The following is a 6,959-nucleotide window of genomic DNA, read 5'->3' on the forward strand; positions in this document are numbered from 1 at the left end:
CTCTCTAGCACTCTCTGACACTCTCTGACACTCTCATACACTCTCTGACACTCTCTGGAACTCTCTACCACTCTCTATCACTCTCTGACACTCTTTGACACTCTCTATCACTCTCTGACACTCACTATCACTCTCTGACACTCTCTGACACTCACTATCACTCTCTGACACTCTCTGACACTCTCTGACACTCTCTAGCACTCTCTATCACTCTCTGACACTCTCAGACACTCTCTGACACTCTCTGAAACTATCTACCACTCTCTATCACTCTCTGACACTCTCTGACACTCTCTATCACTCTCTGACACTCTCTGACACTCTCTGACACTCTCTAGCACTCTCTATCACTCTCTGACACTCTATATCACTCTCAGACACTCACTATGACTCTCTGACACTCTCTGACACTCTCTGACACTCTCTAGCACTCTCTATCACTCTCTGACACTCTATATCACTCTCAGACACTCACTATCACTCTCTGACACTCTCTGACACTCTCTGACACTCTCTAGCACTCTTTTGCACTCTCCATCACTCTCTGACACTCTCTGACACTCTCTGACACTCACTATCACTCTCTGACCCTCTCTGACACTCTCAATCACTCTCTGACACTCTCTGACACTCTCTGACACTCTCTGACACTCACTATCACTCTCTGACACTCTCTGACACTCTCAGCACTCTCTATCACTCTCTGAAACTCTCAGACACTCACTATCACTATCTGACACACTCTGACACTCTCTAGCACTCTCTATCACTCTCTGACACTCTCAGACACTCTCTGACACTCTCTGAAACTCTCTACCACTCTCTATCACTCTCTGACACTCTCTGACACTCGCTATCACTCTCTGACACTCTCTGACACTCTCTGACACTCTCTAGCACTCTCTATCACTCTCTGACACTCTCAGACACTCTCTGAAACTCTCTACCACTCTCTATCACTCTCCGACACTCTCTGACACTCTCTATCACTCTCTGACACTCTCTGACACTCTCTGACACTCTCTAGCACTCTCTGACACTCTCTGACACTCTCATACACTCTCTGACACTCTCTGGAACTCTCTACCACTCTCTATCACTCTCTGACACTCTCTGACACTCACTATCACTCTCTGACCCTCTCTGACACTCTCAATCACTCTCTGACACTCTCTGACACTCTCTGACACTCTCTGACACTCTATATCACTCTCAGACACTCACTATGACTCTCTGACACTCTCTGACACTCTCTGACACTCTCTAGCACTCTCTATCACTCTCTGACACTCTATATCACTCTCAGACACTCACTATCACTCTCTGACACTCTCTGACACTCTCATACACTCTCTGACACTCTCTGGAACTCTCTACCACTCTCTATCACTCTCTGACACTCTCTGACACTCACTATCACTCGCTGACCCTCTCTGACACTCTCAATCACTCTCTGACACTCTCTGACACTCTCTGACACTCTCTGACACTCACTATCACTCTCTGACACTCTCTGACACTCTCAGCACTCTCTATCACTCTCTGAAACTCTCAGACACTCACTATCACTATCTGACACACTCTGACACTCTCTAGCACTCTCTATCACTCTCTGACACTCTCAGACACTCTCTGACACTCTCTGAAACTCTCTACCACTCTCTATCACTCTCTGACACTCTCTGACACTCGCTATCACTCTCTGACACTCTCTGACACTCTCTGACACTCTCTAGCACTCTCTATCACTCTCTGACACTCTCAGACACTCTCTGAAACTCTCTACCACTCTCTATCACTCTCCGACACTCTCTGACACTCTCTATCACTCTCTGACACTCTCTGACACTCTCTGACACTCTCTGACACACTCTGACAATCTCTGTCACTCTCTATCACTCTCAGACACTCACTATCACTATCTGACACTCTCTGACACTCTCTGACACTCTCTATCACTCTCTGACACTCTCTGACACACTCAGACACACTCTGACAATCTCTGACACACTCTGACAATCTCTGTCACTCTCTATCACTCTCAGACACTCTCTGAAACTCTCTGACACTCTGAAACTCTCTATCACTCTCTATCACTCTCTATCACTCTCTGACACTCTCTGACACTCTCTGACACTCTCTGAAACTCTCTAACACTCTCTATCGCTCTCTGACACTCTCTATCACTCTCTGACACTCTCTGAAACTCTCTATCACTCACTATCACTCTCTATCACTCTCTGACACTCTCTGACACTCTCTGAAACTATCTATCACTCTCTATCACTCTCTGACACTCTCTATCACTCTCTGACACTCTCTGACACACTCTGACATTCTCAGACACTCTCTATCATTCTCTATCACTCGCTGACACTCTCTATCACTCTCTGACACTCTCTGAAACTCTCTGAAACTCTCTATCACTCTCTAACAGTCTCTATCACTCTCTATCACTCTCTGACACTCTCTGACACTCTCTGACACTCTCTGACACTCTCTAGCACTCTCTATCACTCTCTGACTCTCTCTGATACTCTCTGACACTCACTATCACTCTCTGACACTCTCTGACACTCTCTGACACTTTCTATCACTCTCTGACGCTCTCTGACACTCTCTGACACTCTCTAGCACTCTCTAGCCCTCTCTATCACTCTCTGACACTCTCTGACACTCTATATCACTCTCAGACACTCACTATCACTCTCTGACACTCTCTGACACTCTCTAGCACTCTCTAGCACTCTCCATCACTCTCTGACACTCTCTGACACTCTCTGACACTCACTATCACTCTCTGACCCTCTCTGACACTCTCTGACACTCTCTATCACTCTCTGACACTCTCTGACACTCTCTGACACTCACTATCACTCTCTGACACTCTCTGACACTCTCTAGCACTCTCTATCACTCTCTGACACTCTCAGACACTCACTATCACTCTCTGACACTCTCTGACACTCTCTGACACTCTCTAGCACTCTCTATCACTCTCTGACACTCTCAGACACTCTCTGACACTCTCTGAAACTATCTACCACTCTCTATCACTCTCTGACACTCTCTGACACTCTCTATCACTCTCTGACACTCTCTGACACTCTCTGACACTCTCTAGCACTCTCTATCACTCTCTGACACTCTATATCACTCTCAGACACTCACTATGACTCTCTGACACTCTCTGACACTCTCTGACACTCTCTGACACTCTCTAGCACTCTCTATCACTCTCTGACACTCTATATCACTCTCAGACACTCACTATCACTCTCTGACACTCTCTGACACTCTCTGACACTCTCTAGCACTCTTTTGCACTCTCCATCACTCTCTGACACTCTCTGACACTCTCTGACACTCACTATCACTCCCTGACCCTCTCTGACACTCTCAATCACTCTCTGACACTCTCTGACACTCTCTGACACTCTCTGACACTCACTATCACTCTCTGACACTCTCTGACACTCTCAGCACTCTCTATCACTCTCTGAAACTCTCAGACACTCACTATCACTATCTGACACTCTCTGACACTCTCTAGCACTCTCTTTCACTCTCTGACACTCTCAGACACTCTCTGACACTCTCTGAAACTCTCTACCACTCTCTATCACTCTCTGACACTCTCTGACACTCGCTATCACTCTCTGACACTCTCTGACACTCTCTGACACTCTCTAGCACTCTCTATCACTCTCTGACACTCTCAGACACTCTCTGAAACTCTCTACCACTCTCTATCACTCTCCGACACTCTCTGACACTCTCTATCACTCTCTGACACTCTCTGACACTCTCTGACACTCTCTAGCACTCTCTGACACTCTCTGACACTCTCATACACTCTCTGACACTCTCTGGAACTCTCTACCACTCTCTATCACTCTCTGACACTCTTTGACACTCTCTATCACTCTCTGACACTCACTATCACTCTCTGACACTCTCTGACACTCACTATCACTCTCTGACACTCTCTGACACTCTCTGACACTCTCTAGCACTCTCTATCACTCTCTGACACTCTCAGACACTCTCTGACACTCTCTGAAACTATCTACCACTCTCTATCACTCTCTGACACTCTCTGACACTCTCTATCACTCTCTGACACTCTCTGACACTCTCTGACACTCTCTAGCACTCTCTATCACTCTCTGACACTCTATATCACTCTCAGACACTCACTATGACTCTCTGACACTCTCTGACACTCTCTGACACTCTCTAGCACTCTCTATCACTCTCTGACACTCTATATCACTCTCAGACACTCACTATCACTCTCTGACACTCTCTGACACTCTCTGACACTCTCTAGCACTCTTTTGCACTCTCCATCACTCTCTGACACTCTCTGACACTCTCTGACACTCACTATCACTCTCTGACCCTCTCTGACACTCTCAATCACTCTCTGACACTCTCTGACACTCTCTGACACTCTCTGACACTCACTATCACTCTCTGACACTCTCTGACACTCTCAGCACTCTCTATCACTCTCTGAAACTCTCAGACACTCACTATCACTATCTGACACACTCTGACACTCTCTAGCACTCTCTATCACTCTCTGACACTCTCAGACACTCTCTGACACTCTCTGAAACTCTCTACCACTCTCTATCACTCTCTGACACTCTCTGACACTCGCTATCACTCTCTGACACTCTCTGACACTCTCTGACACTCTCTAGCACTCTCTATCACTCTCTGACACTCTCAGACACTCTCTGAAACTCTCTACCACTCTCTATCACTCTCCGACACTCTCTGACACTCTCTATCACTCTCTGACACTCTCTGACACTCTCTGACACTCTCTAGCACTCTCTGACACTCTCTGACACTCTCATACACTCTCTGACACTCTCTGGAACTCTCTACCACTCTCTATCACTCTCTGACACTCTCTGACACTCACTATCACTCTCTGACCCTCTCTGACACTCTCAATCACTCTCTGACACTCTCTGACACTCTCTGACACTCTCTGACACTCACTATCACTCTCTGACACTCTCTGACACTCTCAGCACTCTCTATCACTCTCTGAAACTCTCAGACACTCACTATCACTATCTGACACACTCTGACACTCTCTAGCACTCTCTATCACTCTCTGACACTCTCAGACACTCTCTGACACTCTCTGAAACTCTCTACCACTCTCTATCACTCTCTGACACTCTCTGACACTCGCTATCACTCTCTGACACTCTCTGACACTCTCTGACACTCTCTAGAACTCTCTATCACTCTCTGACACTCTCAGACACTCTCTGAAAATCTCTACCACTCTCTATCACTCTCCGACACTCTCTGACACTCTCTATCACTCTCTGACACTCTCTGACACTCTCTGACACTCTCTAGCACTCTCTGACACTCTCTGACACTCTCATACACTCTCTGACACTCTCTGGAACTCTCTACCACTCTCTATCACTCTCTGACACTCTCTGACACTCTCTATCACTCTCTGACACTCACTATCACTCTCTGACACTCTCAGACACTCTCAGACACTCTCTGACACTCTCAGACACTCACTATCACTATCTGAAACTCTCCGACACTATCTGACACTCTCTATCACTCTCTGACACTCTCTGACACTCTCTATCACTCTCTGACACTCTCAGACACTCACTATCACTATCTGACACTCTCTGACACTCTCTAGCACTCTCTATCACTCTCTGACTCTCTCTGACACTCTCAGACACTCACTATCACTATCTGACAGTCTCTGACACTCTCTGACACTCTCTATCACTCTCTGACAGTCTCAGACACTCACTATCACTATCTGACACTCTCTGACACTCTCTGACACTCTCTATCACTCTCTGACACTCTCTGACTCTCTCTGACACTCTCAGACACACTCTGACACTCTCTGACACACTCTGACAATCTCTGTCACTCTCTATCACTCTCAGACACTCTCTATCACTATCTGACACTCTCTGACACTCTCTGACACTCTCTATCACTCTCTGACACTCTCTGACACTCTCTGACACTCTCAGACAATCTCTGACACTCTCTGACACACTCTGACAATCTCTGAAACTCTCTATCACTCTCTATCACTCTCTGACACTCTCTGACACTGTCTGACATTCTCTGAAACTCTTTATCACTCTCTATCGCTCTCTGACACTCTCTATCACTCTCTGACACTCTCTGAAACTCTCTATCACTCTCTATCACTCTCTGACACTCTCTGACACTCTCTGACACTCTCTGAAACTCTCTATCACTCTCTATCACTCTCTGACACTCTCTGACACACTCTGACATTCTCAGACACTCACTATCACTCTCTGACACTCTCTGACACTCTCTGACACTCTCTATCACTCTCTATCACTCTCTGACACTCTCTATCACTCTCTGACACTCTCTGAAACTCTCTGAAACTCTCTATCACTCTCTGACACTCTCTGACACACTCTGACACTCTCTGACACTCTCTAGCACTCTCTATCACTCTCTAGCACTCTCTGACACTCTCTTACACTCTCTATCACTCTCAGACACTCACTATCACTCTCTGACACTCTCTGACACTCTCTGACACTCTCTAGCACTCTCTAGCACTCTCCATCACTCTCTGACACTCTCTGACACTCTCTGACACTCACTATCACTCTCTGACCCTCTCTGACACTCTCTATCACTCTCTGACACTCTCTGACACTCTCTGACACTCTCTAGCACTCTCTGACACTCTCAGACACTATCTGACACTCTCTGACACTCTCAGACACTCACTATCACTATCTGACACTCTCTGACACTCTCTGAAACTCTCTATCACTCTCTGACACTCTCTGACACTCTCAGACACACTCTGACACTCTCTGACACACTCTGACAATCTCTGTCACTCTCTATCACTCTCAGACACTCTCTGAAACTCTCTGACACTCTCT

Source organism: Heterodontus francisci, unplaced genomic scaffold, assembly GCF_036365525.1.
Source record: "Heterodontus francisci isolate sHetFra1 unplaced genomic scaffold, sHetFra1.hap1 HAP1_SCAFFOLD_93, whole genome shotgun sequence".
Taxonomy (NCBI): Eukaryota; Metazoa; Chordata; class Chondrichthyes; order Heterodontiformes; family Heterodontidae; genus Heterodontus; species Heterodontus francisci.